Genomic DNA, 19,649 nt, shown 5'->3' on the forward strand with positions numbered 1-19,649 from the left:
TCATGCTCGGTTAGTTTGGATTCTTGAATCTCGACGGCTACTTGCCAATGTCCAATGCGGCTTTCGTCGCCGCCGCTCCGCTGTTGACCACCTTGTGACCTTGTCGACATTCATCATGAACAACTTTTTGCGAAGGCGCCAAACGGTAGCCATGTTCTTCGATTTGGATAAGGCTTATGATACCTGTTGGAGAGGAGGTATCCTCCGCACTATGCACAGGTGGGGCCTACGTGGTCGCCTGCCCCTTTTTATTGACTCCTTTTTAACGGATCGAAAGTTTAGGGTACGTGTGGGTTCCGCATTGTCCGACGTCTTCCTCCAGGAGAACGGAGTGCCTCAGGGCTCCGTCTTGAGCGTAGCCCTTTTTGCCATCGCGATCAATCCAATTATGGATTGCATTCCACCTAATGTCTCAGCCTCTCTCTTTGTCGATGACTTCACGATCTACTGCAGTACCCAGAGAACATACCTCCTGGAGCGCTGCCTTCAGCGTTGTCTAGACAGCCTATACTCATGGAGCGTGTCAAATGGCTTCCAGTTCTCTGAAGAGAAGACGGTTTGTATCAACTTTTGGCGATATAAAGCGTTCTTTCCTCCATTCTTACATCTCGGTCCCATTGTTCCCCCATTCGTGGAAACAACTAAGTTTCTAGGGCTCACGTTGGACAGGAAACTGTGTTGGTCTCCGCATGTCTCTTATTTGGCGGCCTGTTGTACATGTTCCCTTAATGTCCTCAGAGTTCTTAGTGGTTCATCTTGGGGAGTGGATCACACTGTCCTGCTTCGCTTGTATCGGTCCATAGTCCGATCGAAGCTGGATTATGGGAGCTTCGTCTACTCGTCTGCTCGGCCATCCCTCTTACGCCGTCTCAACTCCATCCACCATCAGGGGTTACGTCTTGCGACCGGAGCCTTCTACCCTAGTCCTGTCGAGAGTCTTTATGCTGAAGCTGCTGAATTACCATTGACCTACCGGCGCGACGTACTGCTGTGTCGGTATGCCTGCCGGCTGTTGTCTATGCCCGACCACCCCTCTTACCAGTCCTTCTTCGCCGATTCTCTTGACTGTCAGTACGGGTTGTATGTGTCTGCCCTGCTGCCCCCCGGAGTCCGCTTCCGTCGCCTGCTTCGACAATTGGATTTTGCCCTCCCTACCACCTTCAGAGAGGGTGCGAGCCCGACACCACCTTGGCTCCAGGCTCCGGTTCATATTTATTACAACCTCAGCTCACTCCCGAAGGAGGGTACTCCGGCTTCAGTGTATTGCTCACGGTTTGTCGAACTTGGTGCTCGACTTGCTGGTCACACCTTTATTTACACCGATGGCTCCAAAACCGACGATGGTGTCGGCTGTGCCTTTGTCGTCGGGGCCGCCACCTTTAAATACCGGCTCCTCGACCAATGTTGGAGCTTTACGGCCGAGCTTTTGCTCTCCATCAGGCCGTTCAGTATGCCCGCCACCACCGCCATTCATCGTATGTACTCTGCTCTGACTCACTCTGTGCTCTTCAGAGCCTTGGAGCTCCCTATCCGGTCCATCCCTTGATTCAACGGATACAGCAGTCCCTCCATTCTTTCGCTGATAATGGTTCTCCCGTCAGCTTTCTGTGGGTTCCCGGACATGTAGGAGTGCCTGGGAATGAGGCTGCGGATGCTGCAGCCAAGGCTGCAGTCCTCCTGCCTCGGCCAGCCTCCTATTGTGTCCCATCATCTGACGTTTGTGAGGATGTTTGTAAGAGGCTCATGTCGTTGTGGTGGGATGCTTGGTCATCCCTCCAAGGAAACAAGCTCCGGGCAGTAAAACCGCTCCCAACTGCTTGGACAACCTCCTCCCGACCATCTCGGCGAGAGGAGGTCCTTCTGACCAGGTTGCGGATTGGGCATTGCCGGTTTAGCCACCGCTACCTGCTCTCCAGTGACCCAGCCCCGCAGTGCTCTTGTGGTCAGGCATTCACTGTGCGCCATGTTTTATTGTCGTGTCCCCGCTTTAGTCAATCTCGTGTTGTCCTGTCCCTGCCATCTACTTTACCAGATATTTTAGCTTATGACGCTCGAGCAGCTGCTCGTGTTCTGCGTTTTATAACTTTGACTGGCTTGTCCAAAGACATCTAACCTTTTTAATTATTTTATCTGCATCTTTTTCAGGTCTTTCTGGTGTCCCCCCCCCCCCCCATCCCCTTGAGTTTTACTAGATTCCATGTGCTCTAACAATGGTGACTGGGCGCTAATGACCTCAGTAGTTGAGCGCCCCTAAACCCCACCAAAAAAATAAATAAATAAAAATTGTAGAGCCCCTGGCATTATACCCATTACTTGCGGCAGACAATTCACCGACTCCTGTAAGAGTTCAGGCAAATCGAGTGCATCCGCACTGAAGAAGGTCATCAGCCGGTTAGCCTCAAACGATATGAAGATGCCGTCTGTTCTTTTGGACATGCATCAGACATGCATCCATATCCGAAAAACATTGCATCGAACTTCTTAACAGCACAGGCCTTGCAATTCGTAAATACGGGTGTTACTGATATATTTATATCGTTGAAGAAACCACCGACCTTTTTCAAACATTTTATGTATGTGTGTAATATGAACATATTACAGTTTAATGCATAAATATAGAGCCTTACATGTAAGAGCCAACGAGGTATTCCGAATACCATAAATTTAGGTATACAACCACTGATTGCAGCGTTGAAGTTACTATTCGTGAACTCAATTCAATAATAAATGAAGCAGAAGGATCACGTGCAATGTGTGAACTTCTAGTTATTTACTTTAAGTAAAAATAAATAAATAAACAAATAAATAAACAGAACACGATGTCGACAACAAACCTTGCCTATCATAAGGAAAAATTTTATTCAAAGCTCGTTTACAGCAACTGGGAAAGAATCTTGGGATGTTCTCCGGTTTGGGAGTGATCTATTAAGCCTGCTGTAGTCTACACATTGTATTTCTTATAATCCTCTTTCTACACTCAGATTTGTGCCAATTCCGAACGTGAGCAAGAACGACCAGAATGTAGTCAAACAGAGAGTATATGTACAACAATTTCACAGAAGCAGGTGACATAGATTTGTTGGATGACATCACACAGTCGCAGAAAAGCACTTGCTTGTTTGATTAATTGCGTAATCGTAAAAGTCGGTTTTGTGCTAAATTCAGTCAGCAAATGACCATCAAACAATATCAAAACCCGAAGGGAAAAACAGAATGCCTTATACAGTTTAAGGGGCGTAATATCATAATGTGAGTAAATGCAAGTGTGGGAGAACCGGCTGGGACAGGAACACTTCTATACAGCACTTCGTGTATGAAATCACCGGATAGAAGACGTTCGCACAACGACGACGCAGTGTTTTTACAATTTGTAAAACCGTAACTGCCTGTACAGCTTCATCTGCACAGGAACACCGCTGTGCCTCTCGATCTATATACTTCGACGGTTTCGAGAGCATTTGTACTGATAACACCCGTCGCCCTGCGTCGACTCGCACTGCCCAGAATGCGCATTCGAATCAGAAAGACGTTTACATTGTCGATGAGACGCAGAATCCATATAGTCGACTACTAGCCGAGAATACTATCATACGGAGTGCCCTCGGAGCTAAGTGATTGGTTAAATGAAGATTAACTTCTGGAACACAACATATTATGCCGGGTGATCAAAAAGTCAGTATAAATTTGAAAACTGAATAAATCACGGAATAATGTAGATAGAGAGGTACAAATTGACACACATGCTTGGAATGGTATGGGGTTTTATTAGAACCAAAAAAATACAAAAGTTAAAAAAAGTCTGACAGATAGCGCTTCATCTGATCAGAATGGCAATAATTATCATAACAAAGTAAGACAAAGCAAAGATGGTATTCTTTACAGGAAATGCTCAATATGTCCACCATCATTCCTCAACAATAGCTGTAGTCGAGGAATAATGTTGTGAAAAGCACTGTAAAGCATGTCCGGAGTTATGGTGAGGCATTGGCGTCGGATGTTGTCTTTCAGCATCCCTAGAGTTGTCGGTCGATCACGATACACTTGCGACTTCAGGTAATCCCAAAGCCAATAATCGCACGGACTGAGGTCTGGGGACCTGGGAGGCCAAGCATGACGAAAGTGGCGGCTGAGCACACGATCATCACCAAACGACGCGCGCAAGAGATCTTTCACGCGTCTAGCAATATGGGGTGGTGCGCCAACCTGCATAAACATTGTACGTTCCAGCAGGTGTTTATCAGCCAGGCTGGGGATGATGCGATATTGTAACATATCTGCGTACCTCACCCGTCACGGTAGCAGTTACAAAACCAGAGTCACACATTTCTCGAAGAAAAAAGGCGCGATAACGGTAGATGTGTTTTTTTTGTTCTAATAAAACCCCATGTCATTCCAAGCATTTTTGCCAATTTTTATCTCTCTATCTACATTATTCCGTGGTTAATTAAGTTTTCAAATTTTACTGACTTTTTGATCACCCAGTACATTTACACTGTCTGACAAAAAAGTGAAGCGTCCAGAAGGCATGGATGTAAAGAAATGAGACTTCACGAATTGAGAGAGTATATGGAGTTATTTCAATGATTACGATATCGAGTCAAATTTACAAAGAATTTCACAGTGTGAGCCCATTTATTAACATGTTGCACTTCTTTTGGCCTGAATGCATACTCTGATTCAGTTGGGAGGAGACCCATAAATCCATTGTATCCTTCTCTGAGGTAAGCTGGTCTACAAGTGTTGTAAGTGGCCGTTGATATCCTGGATACTGGCGCTGAGATAGGTTTAATATCCACACCGGACTCACACATGTTCTATCACAGATAGAACTTGCTGGCCATGGGAGTATCTCAACGTCACCAAGACAGTCCATAGGAACACGCGCCTTGTGTGGTCGAGCATTGCAGAGTTGAAAAATGCCACCATGATACTGTTCCATTAGAAATAACACACGAGGATACAGGATGTCTGTGCCATCCGAGTTCCCTCGGTCGCTACCAACTGTGACCTGAACATATAGTCGATGACTCTCCACAACATGTTTCATGTATAAAACCACTATAACTTTCCAAAAAATTTAAGAAAACAAAATGTGATGCCATTCATCAGCAGTCCATGTTTCTGTCACGGTACTACTCCAAATGCAGCTATTTGTGTTGTGTGTTTTTGGTGGTCTACACGTGGGGCAGTAATTCTCTAATACATCTGCTGCCAGTCTCTGACCAATGGCGTGGGATGATATACAATGCTGCACTGTGTCCATTAGTTGTTCTCAAATGGCAGGCACAGCAGTTACAACGTGCTTGGTGCACAATGCGTCGATCACTCTTTGTGGTGATCATTCATGGACTACTTGAATTTTGATAATGAAGATGTCTACCCTTGTGTTGTCATGCAGTCTGTCGTTGGGCCAGTATCACACCTGAACGGCCTTCAGATGAGGATACTATACAATTAGACCAGCCAACCAAACGGAGATTCACAATGAGGCTCATTTCAAATTGTGCTTATAATGCTGTCTCACAAGAATACGTTGAATCTGGATCCCCTTCAGAGTGATCACTCAACAACTGTTACTGTTCACACCCCTTATATATCCCAGCAAGTATGGTAATAACACTAAACATGAAAAACACTGATACTCTCTGGGAGACGTTAGTGTGGGAACAAAGTTGTCTGTGGCGCAAGAATTTACGACACCATTATGCAAATGAGCTGTTACTCTCTGCCCCAACCCTCCTCCACTCCCCGAAGTCATTGTCTTACATATATATGTCAGAATTATGATAATTCATGACGATTATCTCTGAATTTATTACCCAGTTATTATAATTTATTTCCCTTGGTTTTAATTGGGATAATTTATTACTACTTTCCCTCCAAGCAACAAAGGATACACTAGGGTCTATGATTACCGTCCCGTAACCAAAACCTTATCACACTGGCTGAATTCATTATGGTAACCCAATGGTGGGCTTGTATATACTGTATGTTAATTCAAGAGACCAACCATTCTCTCCCAACATCATCAATATGGCAGCCAAGATGTTGACTGAGATGGTGTAAGCTCGAAAGAGACCAATATGGCATCTAGTGAAATATGACTATGTATATGACATGCAGATGAAACATGGTGACTAAGATGGCGACCAGTCAAAGCATGGCGGAATATATGACATCATTTTCCATTCATAGTCCTTATCCCTTCCACTCCTCAAGAGGAAACTGCTCCTGGAACATGGCACCTTGAACTGTTATTACACTACTGGCCATTAAAATTGCTACACCAAGAAGAAATGCCGATGATAAACGGGTATTCATTGGACAAATATATTATACTAGAACTGACATGTGATTACATTTTCACGCAATTTGGGTGCATAGATCCTGAGAGATCAGTACCTATAACAACCACCTCTGGCCGTAATAACGGCCTTTATACGCCTGGGCATTGAGTCAAACAGAGCTTGGATGGCGTGTACAGCTACAACTGCCCCTGCAGCTTCAGTTCATCGAGAGTAGTGACTGGCGTATTGTGACGAGCCAGTTGCTCGGCCACCATTGACCAGACGTTTTCAATTGGTGAGAGATCTGGAGAATGTGCTGGCCAGGGCGGCAGTCGAACATTTTCTGTATCCAGAAAGGCCCGTACAGGACCGGCAACAGGCGGTCGTGCATTATCCTGCTGAAATGTAGGGTTTCGTAGAAACGGAATGAAGGATAGAGCCACGGGTCGTAACACATACGAAATGTAACGTCCACTGTTCAAAGTGCTATCAATGCGAACAAGACATGACCGAGACGTGTAACCAATGGCACCCCATACCATCACGCCTGGTGAAACGCCAGTACGGCGATGACGAATACACGTTTCCAATGTGCGTTCACCGCGATGTCGCCAAACACGGATGCGACCAATAAATGGTTCAAATGGCTCTGAGCACTATGGGACTTAACATCTGTGGTCATCAGTCACCTAGAACCTAGAACTACTTAAACCTAACTAACCTAAGGACATCACACACACCCATGCCCGAGGCAGGATTCGTACCTGCGACCGCAGCGGTCACGCGGTTCGAGACTGAAGTGCCTAGAACCGCACGGCCACACCGGCCGGCGATGCGACCATCATGATGCTGTAAACAGAACCTGGATTCATCCGAAAAAATGACGTTTTGCCATTCGTGCACCCAGGTACGTCGTTGAATACACCATCGTAGGCGCTCCTGTCTGTGATGCAGCGTCAAGGGTAACCACAGCCATGGTCTCCGAGCTGATTGTCCATGCTGCTGGAAAGTCGTCCAACTGTTCGTGCAGATGGTTGTTGTCTTGCAAACGTCCCCATCTGTTGACTCAGGGATCGAGACGTGGCTGCACGATCCGTTACAGCCATGCGGATACGTTGCCTGTCATCTCGGCTTCTAGTGATACGAGGCTGTTGGGATCCAGCACGGCGTTCCGTATTACCCTCCTGAACCCACCGATTCCATATTCTGCTAACAGTCATTGGATCTCGACCAACGCGGGCAGCAATGTCGCGATACGATATACCGCTATTGCGATAGGCTACAATCCGACCTTTATCAAAGTCGAAAACGTGATGGTACGCATTTCTCCTCCTTAAACGAGTCATCACAACAACTTTTCACCAGGCAACGCCGGTCAACTACTGTTTGTGTATGAGAAATCGGTTGCAAACTTTCCTCATTTCAGCACGTTGTAGGTGTCGCCACCGGCGCCAACGTTGTGTGAATGCTCTGAAAAGCTAATCCTTTGCATATCACAGTATCTTCCTCCAGTCGGTTAAATTTCTCGTCTGTAGCACGTCATCTTCGTGGTGTAGCAGTTTTAATGGCCAATAGTTTATTATTATTATTATTATTACTATTACGTGATGCAATAGGGAGATGACGACTAGCAAATTTTGTGTGACGGCCATCATTATCACGGATTGGTAGGTCTGACTGCTTAGATGAGTGGTAATGTGTTTGTCTAAATGCAGTGGTCCTGTGTTCGATTCCCAGCCAGACTGGAGATTTTCTCCGCCTGTGGACTGGGTGTTGTCCTCATCATCGCCGACATGCAAGCCGTCCAATGTGGCGTTGCCTGTAACAAGACTTGCAACTCGGCGACTGAACTTCCTCATATGAGGGCTCCAACCCATCAATGCCACACGATCATCTCATTTCATTTACAGACGGCATATCTAGCCCACTTGTAGTGTGAGAGACTTTTCCAATAATGAACAGTAATAACCATAGTGCAGATGCATTGCAGTTCATTTAGTACACACTGGAGACACATAAACAAATTATACAGTTTATGTGTAACTATTACAACAAACCTCCCAGGCATATGTGTAACAGCATTTTATGGTCACTGAATCAGGTACATACTGAGTGTAAATAAGGACTTAATCGAAAAATTTATATTTCACATATCTTTGTAGTAAATGTGACAGTATTTCATAAAGACGACAGTGGCGGCTGATAATCACACATTCATCAGTATTTCGCAGATGACTCATTTGGGTATCCATGTTTACTGGAACGATTACGCTTCTACTATCGTATATGTGTCAGTTTTCGCCATTATTTATCGTGCATCCTCTTCATTTAGATGTAAATGTTGATTGTGGAGCGTCATGTAATAATCAAATGGCCGATATTTCGTTATGAAGGGACCCTTAAATTGTCTGACGTGCTTTACACCTACCTTCGTCGTTTACAAGAGCCTGAAAAGTATTTTTGCGGTCAGCCAGAAGGCAACGGAGAAGATACTGACCGCAATATCAGTCTGCAAGTTCACATTACTCTTTGTGCTTACTGAAAAAAAATGTTGCTACTTGCTGTTTACTCAGCGGGACCAGGAACTATGAGTATAAATAAAAATTTGCGTTTTAACTCATTTATATATTCTGTAAAAGTTCACACACACAAGATATAATGATGTCCCTATTGGAAGCAGAACTATTAACAAGTCAGAAGGGAAATACCATAAGTTAATTGCTCGCTTTAGAAGTGGAAAATAATCTCACCACATGCGACGCGGTTTTGTCAACATTACGGGCGGCACACAAACAGTTTCTTCCGTGAAATCTAATAGATCCAGGACAGTGTACAATCCTCGCGAGTTCACTTCCTACTTTTACCGAAAACGCATTCAAGTCTGCCCATCTCTGACGTCATCCCAGGCATAACTCACGCAGACGTTTGACTGGCGAAAACAGTTTCATTTCTCGCTGCGAAGTGTCTTTTTGCACTGGCGCTCGGGCTGTATATACAGGGGCGTAGCGGACCGCCAAACGGAACATCTGCTACCAGCAGCCTTACGCACAGGTAGCAGTTCAAATGGTTCAAATGGCAGTGAGCACTAAGGGACTTAACTTCTGAGGTCATCAGTCCCCTGGAACTTACAACTACATAATGCTGACAAACCCAAGGACATCACACACATCCATGCCCGAGGCAGGATTCGAACCTGCGACCGTAGTGATCGCGCAGTTCCAGACTGTAGCGCCTAGAACCGCTCGGCCATCACGGCCGGCCAGGTAGCAGTATCTAAACGGTTCTTTCTCAGGTACGTACTAAATATTAGCTCTTTCGTTTAACAATTTACAATCATCTCCGTTTTTATACAAATGGAGATAAGTTTGCTTTAGTTACTGAATGGTCTTAGCTCGAGTGCATTTAAGCTTTGCCGGCTAGAATTTTTAGAATGGAACTGGCAGTAGAATACGACCTCTGAACTTCCTTAAAGATTCCTTGTAACCTTTGTTCAAATGGCTCTGAGCACTACGGGACTGAACTTCTGAGGTCATCAGTCCCCTAGAACTTAGAACTACTTTAACCTAACTAACCTAAGGACATCACACACATCCAAGCCCGAGGCAGGATTCGAATCTGCGACCGTAGGGGTCGCGCGGTTCCAGACTGTAGCGCCTAGAACCGCTCGGCCACATCGGCCGGCGTAACCTTTTTTATTTACAGTACGGTCTTGAAGCTTGGTATAGCTGTATTATTGTATTAACGTAATCAAGTGCTGTAATTAGAACTTTATATTAGAAATACAAGTGATACTTAATCTACCATGAACAAATACGTTTTCGTTCTAAATTTTCTATTTAGTAAAGAAGTTGAAAAGTAATAGAGGTGGCTTTTGGGTCACATACTTAATGACTTAATGTTTTTATACTTGAAACTGTGGCTACATACGACTTTTCAGTTTTCTGAGTATAATATTTAGCGACTTCAGTTTTTCATACGAACGCTGATTTTAACCAAATATTGCTGTGACTGAGTTGGAACTTGTAACTTTTAATTATGGCATGAATTTGCATATTCTGACCAATTTTAACTTTCTAATTTTGTTATTCAACGCCACTTATTTTTTTCTTAAAATTCTACATTTTGCCTAACATGTTCGTTTGATGATTCTGAGACTATACAATGTTAACATTATACGCTCAAGCGCCGGCCGGGGTGGCCGAGCGGTTCTAGGCGCTACAGTCTGGAACCGCGAAACCGCTATAGTCGCAGGTTCGAATCCTGCCTCGGGCATGGATGTGTGTGATGTCCTTAGGTGTAAGTAGTTCTAAGTCTAGGGGACTGATGACCTCAGAGGTTAAGTCCCATAATGCTTAGAGCCATTTTTTTTTACTATAGACTCACAAATAATATCAAATAATTCGAATAAATAACAAAAATAACAGAAAAAAATTGTCTTTCAAGGTGTTTCTAATGGTTACTATAAATTCACCATGGTTCCCAGCCCTTCCCGTTCTCCATTACACTATCAGTGATATGTCAAACAGATTGCTTGCAACTTCCTGGCAGATTAAAACTGTGTGCCCGACCGAGACTCGAACTCGGGACCTCGGGAGTTCGAGTCTCGGTCGGGCACACAGTTTTAATCTGCCAGGAAGTTTCATATCAGCGCACACTCCGCTGCAGAGTGAAAATCTCATTCTAGATTGCTTGCAATTATACCGACATCAAATTTATGTATATGTCTAATAACTGTCACTCTACGCATTTTTTTTTATTCAAGATGTTGTAGGCTTACTTGCGTTTCTTAATATTATTACTGCACACGGACAGAGAAGCGTATGTTATAAAAAAAGTGTAATTTAACGGAATGATTTTCACATATTTATTATTTTCAATGTGAATATTATGCGTTGTTTTATTGTTTGGTTAGTGTTTATAAAGCAGATGTTACGCCATTTCGGAATAGGACAGTCAGCTAAAAACGGATCTTTATTTTTCGGATATCTTAAGCTTCATGCTATTGCTTGTCAAAAAGATTTCGACACTCTTGAAAGTGTTTCACGAAGTGGTATGTTGTGTTTCAATAACTGTGCGAGCCCGAATCTCGTCCGACACAGAGCGGAATGAAACATCACTGTTTCGATACAATTAGTCCATTCCAAGCACAGGTGGACTGAAACAGCCTTATTTTGAAACAACGATACAGTTTCTGTGTCTGGCTCGAGATCGAATCTGGCCCGGTTGCCGGAGACAGGGGCGGAATGAAACACCACTGTTTCGAAACAGTGAACCACAGCCGTTCCGAAACACTGGAACAGTTCCACGTATCGATACACTGTATCGAAACATAGAAACAGTGGCCAAGTCTACTTCACAGTTCTGTTGTGTTGGCTTCTATGTACGTTGATGTTGGCTCACTTGGCACAACGCGAGAGCCACCATCTATCTGCTGAAAACTAGACGTAAGTGTCTCCACACCAGGTGGACGTAGGTCGTATGGTAGTATTGCTCAGTACAGTCCACTCCGAATCTTTTCAAGATTGCTTTTCATTCGTCTTCGCCATCTTCCCGGTTTGACTCCATTTGGAACTTTCCCTTCTTTTTCAGCCGGCCGCAGTGGCCGAGCGGTTCTAGGCGCTTCAGTCCGGAACCGCGCGACTGCTACGTTCGCAGGTTCGAATGCTGCCTCGGGCGTGGATGTGTGTGATGTCCTTAGGTTAGTTAGGTTTAAGTAGTTCTTACTTCCAGGGGACTGATGACCTTAGATGTTAAGTCTCATAGTGCTCAGAGCCATTTTGAACTTCTTCTTCTTCCCACTGCTTTACCTTCCCGTTGCTTTTAGACTTCCTTATTTTTTGCTGCTGTCACAGAACTGCACTCCCTCGGAATCAGCGCTCAGGGCACGCGCCCTCGTTGTCATATCCTAGTTGCGCCGCTGTCTTCGTAATAATTATATGATCGGAAATTAGCAAGACGGTACAGTAGACCATGCTATCAATAGAAGGAGTCTAATCTTAAGCAGGTGCAGAAAACGTAATGGAGCTCGTCAGATTTTGTTCCATTTAGCGTAACGAAGCGAAATCTCTCAACACAAGCAGTTTCTTGGCATTCAGACACATGTACAGCATATTGAAAGAAGCTATTACTGAAAAAGTTTTTAGCTATTTGGCTACTGTAAAATAATTTCTCTGGCATTTTTAACAAAAATATTAGTGAACAGTCCTTCAGGATCCGCTTTCTTATTGCGATACTTCGACTTGTAATTAAACTGGTGGCATAGCATTGGGTTCCACTTGTTCCTGTTTTTAAACCAAATATCAACTGTTAGCGGAACCCTGGGACGTACTCCACAAGTCACGGCTATTGTCGAAGTCTCGTTTGAGCCAAATCTATTATCGCACGTAATTTTTACACTGGATAAGGCGATAACTGGAGGTAAAATGTGTACGAATTCGGAAATTCTGCTGGGAGAAACCAAGAAACTCTATAAAACACATTCTTAATATCCATATTAACCGGAAATTGAGTTCGCAGAACTAAAATGAACAAGGAAAAGCTGAAGACAGAAGACTAAGGAATTTAGTTAATAGAGAAGCTAGGAATGCAAAAGAAAACTTTCATGAAGAAATGTGCAGGGAAGTGGAAGAAAATATGCAAACCGGAAGAACTAATTTAACCTAAAAAACAGCAAATCAATTTTTAAACAAACGTAAATCAACACTCTCAGGCACAATATAAAATAAAGAGGGGAAAATGCTGTTTGGTGAAGACATGGTGAAAAGATGGAAAGGATACATAGAGGAGCTGTGTATGTCAGAACACCTCTTTCGGAGGAGGTAATAGGAAGAGAAGAGCAAGTAGACGAAGATGACAAGGGAGATGACATTCCGCAAGAAAAATTTGACAGAGCTCTAAAAGAACTACGGGACGACAAAGCAACGGGTATTGATGACATCCCTGCAGAACTAACAAAGAATGCTCGTCACAGCATGAAAATGATGCTGCTTAAACTTATTAGATCCATTATAACACAGGAGAGATACCGACACACTTGCAGAAATGTATCATTGTTCCTATACCAAAGAAGGCAGCAGCTACAAAATGTGAACAGTACTGAACTCTAAGGCTAATATCACATGCATCAAAAATTCGCATAAAAATAGTTCTGAAGAGAATTGAAGGTGGAGGATATGCTGAGTGAAGATCAGTCTGGTTTCAGAAGGGGATTGGGAACAAGAGAGGCGATTCTGGCACTGAGACTCGTTATCGAAAAGCAATTACAGAAAAATAAACCAACTTATATTGCCTATAGCATTATCTGGCGAAAGATGTTCAAAGTGCTGAGGAAAAGTGGAATAAAGTACAAGGACATCCGTGTGATACTCAGTTTCTATAAGAATGAGCTGGCAGTGATTAGGAACTGTTCAAAAATTCAAATTTGTGTCAAATCTTATGGGACTTAACTGCTAAGGTCATCAGTCCCTAAGCTTACACACTACTTAACCTAAATTATTCTAAGGACAAACACTCACACCCATGCCCGAGGGAGGACTCGAACCTCCGACGGGACCAGGCGCACAGTCCATGACTGCAGCGCCTTAGACCGCTCGGATAATCCCACGCGGCTGATTAGGAACTGTCACAAGGAACAAGAAGCAACTATTAGAAAAGGGGTAAGACAAGGATGTGCTCTCTCTCCTCTTTTATTCAATGCTTACATTCAGGAAGCTATAGACCAAGTTCGAGAAACTACTGAGGTGGGGATCAAAATTAATGGGCAGAAGATGATATTGCTATAGCCACGGAGACAAAACATGATCTGGAGGAAGTCCTCAGAACAATGGAAAAAATTCTATGCAATCAGTATGGAATGAGAATAAACAAGGGAAAGACTAAAGTGATGGTATGCAGTACAGGAGCAGAATATGAACCTCTGAGAATGAGAATTGAAAGAGGAACTGGAAGTGACAGAGGAATTTACTTACCTGGGAAGCAAAATCACAAGGGATGGTAAAAGCCGGAAAGAAATTGCGGGCAGAATACAAAAGGCCAAAATTTCTTTTAATAACATCAGTCTGAAAATAAGGAAACGCATAATGAAAGGTTTCGTTTGGAGTGTGGCCCTATACGGATGTGAAACTTGGACGATTGGAAGAGAAGAGAGAAGACGGCTAGAGGCCCTGGAGATGTGCTATAGAAGGATGATGAAGATCAACTGGAGAGACAAAGTAACAAATAGAAAGCTGCTTAGAAGAGTACAGGAAACCAGATCTCTGCGGAGGCACATCCAGACAAGAAGAGAGAAACTTGTCGGGTACATCCTACGACACAACATCATTGGAACAACAGCAGAAGGAGCTATTGAGAGCGACCAAGGCGGGGGTGACCAAGGATATCATACATGCAACAGATCATGAATGACTTTGGAGGTAACACATACGTGGAAGTGAAGAGGAAGGCAGACAGAGGAGAGGAATGGCGCTCTGCTGCAAATCAACTTCAGGGTTGAACACTGAAAGAAGAAGAACTGAAATACGCTAACAGAAGAAATTACAACACCATGAATGCGTTGTGTGACATAAACGAAAATCGAAAGGCGTGTCTCGTTTCTACATCTGAAAGACGATATCTATTCAAATTTCGCAATAGCCGCACAAAAATGGCGCTACTAGCCCCACTATGATGATGCAAATCACGATTTCTTTAAATACGCGCTGTAATGATTGTCAGCGTTGGTTACCTTTGAGATTGGACGTGGTGGGCTGATGTTAGTCACGAATGCTTTTAAGGGGAGAAAGCCGCCATTATTATCTCTCCACTGAATCTGAATGGGGTCACGTAATATGGCTACCAGAAGTTAGACGTTCGTTCTGCGAAACTGTAGAAAGACTTGGCAGGAATGTAGCCACTGAATATGATACCTGGCAACGGTAGTCACGAGAAGGTACGGTCGCAAGAAGACCGGCTGATCCCGACGGAGGTTCGAGTCCTCCCTCGGGCATGGGTGTGTGTGTTTGTCCTTAGGATAATTTAGGTTAAGTAATGTGTAAACTTAGGGACTGATAACCTTAGCAGTTAAGTCCCATAAGATTTCACACACATTCGAACATTTTTTGAAGAGCGGGCTCCGGACGGCCACGTGGCACTACAGTGTTCGTCGTATGACTCTCTGGTGAAGCGTGCGGCATCTGCAGCTGCAATTCTAATACCAGTTGGCACCACAGTAACACCACGAATTGTTACAAATCGGTTACTTCAACGACAACTGCGAGCCAAATGCCCTGTAGTGTGCATTCCACTGACCTCAAACCACCACCATTTGCAACTTAAATGATGTCAAGCGAGAGCTTATTGTAGGGTAATGTGGAGGTCTGTTGTGTTTTCTGATAAAAGCTGCTTCTGCCTCGGTGTCAGTGATGGCCATGTGTTGATTAGAAAGGCGCCAGAACAGGGCCTGCAACCAACCTGCCTGTGTGATAGATTCAGTGGACCTACACAGGGAATTATGGTCTGGGGTGCAAATTTGTATGACAGCAGGAACATTATTTTGGTTATCCCATGCACACTGATTGCAAATTTGTACGTCAGTCTAGTGATTCGACTCGGTGTGTCGTGGTGCCATTCATGAACAGCTTTCCAGGAACTGTTTTCCAACAGAATAACGCTCGTCCATATACCGCTGTTATAACCAAACACGCTCTGCAGAGGGTCCACAAGTTGCCTTGGCCTGCCTGATCACCAGATACGTCCCCAATCAAGAACATATGGGACACCACCGGGTGACAATTCTAGCGTCATCCACAACCAGCATTAACCGTCCTTGTATTGACCGACCAAGTGTGACAGGCACGAAACTTCGTCGCGCAAACTGACATCAGGCACCTGTACAACACAATGTACGTACGTTTGCAGGCTTTCATTCATCATTCCGGTGGTTACACCGGTTGTTGGTGTACCAACATTTCACATTTGTAATGTCTTATCTCGAGTTTACGTTAAACTATGATCTTGCAACGTTAATCACTTAAATATGCTACCCAGACAAACGTATCCCCGAAATTTCAATACTCTACATTAATTTTTTTTATGTGATTTTTTCCGTCAGTGTGTATATTTACTCTACAGCAACATTCAGTTTGATAAAGTAATAAATGTCTACTGTTGACTTAATCTAAATCAAAACGAATACTTATGCTTATATCAGGTGTTTCTCGTAACGGCAGTCAAGCGAATTTACTCTGGTGTTTCGGCATACATCCGCAATTTCGTTTTCTGCGTTTGTGGATGAACTCATCACAAGTAATTACTGTTCATCACCAGGTGTCAACGCGGAACATCGGTTCGTTTCTCATTACCAACAAAATGTTTTTGAAGCAGAACTTTATGCGTCCATTCAACAGAATGGTCCCAATAGTCTCTTGCGTGATCCGAGTCAACAAGGATAAAAAAGGAAAAGAATAATAACCAGAACTCCAGCAACAAACGAATAGTGTTAGGTTTAACGATCTTTTGGCGTCTGCTGTTATTGTTGTCAGCGACTCATCGAGAAAAAGGTGCCATGCTGCAGTGTTAGTAAAACCCAGGACAGATTATTTTCCAGACTTTCGCAGGACGGCGGAAAACTTTTGTTTCCGCTCAAAATGGTTCAAATCACTCTAAGCACTACGGGACTTAACATCTGAGGTCATCAGTCCCCTAGGCTTAGAACTTCTTAAACCTAACTGACCTGAGGACATCACACACATCCATGCCCGAGACAGGATTCGAACCTGCGATCGTAGCAGCCTCGTGGTTCCGGAATCAAGCGCCTAGAATCACTCGACCACAGCGGCCGGCTGTTTCCGCATTCCAAACATAATAACATGTACTGCATTTAACTGTGCTTTGACCAGCTTCGGTACCCTCTAACACTTTTCATATTACCTATGGAGGTGGCGCAGTGGTTAGCACACTGGACTAGCATTCGGGAGGACGACGGGCCAAACCACGTCCAGTCATTCAGGTTTAGGTTTTACGTGATTTCCCTAAATGGTTCCACGCAAATGCCTGGATGGTTCCTTTAAAAGGGAACGGCCGATTTCCTTCCCCATCCTTGACACAAACCGAGCTTGTGCTCCGTCTCTAATGACCTCGATGTCGACGGGACGTTGAATCCAGTCTTCCTTCCTTGTCATATTGACAAGCATTTTTTGACCAGTTCCCCTTTGACCGACTTGCCATGTCACGTGTGCCAAACAGTTCGCGCCATCCGTGTACAGGATGACCAGCTGAAACTTCTTTATAAAAAGATATTTGCTTACGTAAACTGAAATAACTGAGAAGGTGAAACTACTTTATTAAAATTTTACTTAAACTTCTGAGTGCTTACTCAATATTCTTAAACTGCTGAGTGTAATTGAATGCAAGTAAACCTGCTTAAACTGTTGAGTGAAACTGAACGTACTGAGCCTGCTCTCTCTCTTTACTTATTCTTATCATTTCAACACTGACCTACAGAATTTGCCCTGACAAACCGAACTCAAACTTTTCCTATTCATTAATTACAATATTCAACGGTAACGCGATCTGACTGCTTTAAAATTGATAACCTGACTTCAAAAAATTAATACAAAAGAATGGACCTGAGTTAGAGGAAATCCTAACAATAACCCATACATTATATCACTTACAAAAATCTTCATTACCCCAACTACAGCAATGGCGCAAGCATCAATACTGCCCACTAAATAAAAGATTCTAATTACTGAAGGCTCTAACTTCTAATAGGCATGTGGTTCGCAAAGGAAAGATTTTGTTGCAAAGCAAACAATGTATTTTTACCTTAATAATATGACATCCAGTTCAAAAATGGTTCAAATGGCTCTGAGCACTATGGGACTTAACATCTGTGGTCAGCAGTCCCCTAGAACTTAGAACTACTTAAACCTAACTAACCTAAGGACATAACACACATCCATGCACGAGGCAGGATTCGAACCTGCGACCGTAGCGGTCACGCGGTTCCAGACTGAAGCGCCTAGAACCGCACGGCCACACCGGCCGGCCCAATTCAAAAAATATATATAATCGTCTGTAATATCCAGTTCCAAAAGTTATATAATCATGAATAATTTTCAATCTCCAAGTCGGATGTATCCAGATCGTCCGCTCGCTCTAATACTGCAAACCTCCAACACTGCCAAATATTAACCTCTAACCCCCATCACTGCTGACTACTCACACCCAACTTCCATCATTGCTGGCTGTTCACCTCCAAGCGCCATCACCGCTGACTGTTAAATTCAAACTGCTAGTGCGACTAGCCACAGTCTCTCATAGAATGCACACAGATCTGTCAGAGTTATTAATGCAGAGCACCACATAGCGCTCCCAACATACAAACACATAATCAGCCTACTTACACAGTCAGCGCTTGTTGAAGGAGTATTTTTTGAGTGTCTTTAGTAAGGGATCCGTGTTCTCTGGTGCCTGTATACAGAGTAAAAATGGGCTCTGAGCACTATGGGACTTAACTTCTAAGGTCATCAATCCCCTACAACTTAGAACTACTTAAACCTAATTAACCCAAGGACATCACACACATCCATACCCGAGGCAGGATTCCAACCTGCGACCGTAGCGGTCGCGCGGTTCCAGAATGAAGCGCCTAGAACCGCTCGGCTACAACGGTCGGCCTTACAGAGTAGTTGCTTGTGTTTTAGCCTCATTTTATTTCTACTGCACTGAAAATACCTGCAGAACAGTGCTAATATCGACAGTAAGTGCCGTGTTTTAGTTCAAAAGATACTTTCTCGCCGTACTTGATGTCGAAAACAGCGACGCCTACTTTTGGCGCTCAAGCATGCATTCAGTTCTGCTTGATTCTGTCTTGGGTTTGCTATCCTGGCAGTCTTAGTTGTGTGTTAACAGTGATATATAGCGCTATGGATGATCACATATTACAAGCTTTTTCACCCCCGTGAAAGTATTTTCACAAAAACGTAGATAACTGGAATAAATGATGATTACATTATCACTCTCTAAAACGCCACCGGGAAACGTGAGCCCCTTGTACTAAAATACTTAGCAAATGTCACCGAATAAATTCAGAAATTTTGCCGATGTAATCGTGTTCGCTCTGTGTAGAAAGTGCACTAGCGACCAAAGTGACGGGTTCAGAATGCATTCCTAGGCAGTTCCAAATATCTGAACTGGTTTTCCCAGTACAGAAACTACTGGAAACTGCAGAGTCATCTGGAGGCGCCTCTGAACGCTACAGGTAAGTCAATGAAGCGCAGACGCTTAGCTGCAGCGAAAGAGCGGCGAGCGCGAGTCGACCGCGCTGACAATCCGTGACGTACTTCACGCCTGCCTCCCATTTCTGGACCGCCACATGGTTTC

This window comes from Schistocerca americana, chromosome 3, assembly GCF_021461395.2.
Source record: "Schistocerca americana isolate TAMUIC-IGC-003095 chromosome 3, iqSchAmer2.1, whole genome shotgun sequence".
NCBI lineage: Eukaryota > Metazoa > Arthropoda > Insecta > Orthoptera > Acrididae > Schistocerca > Schistocerca americana.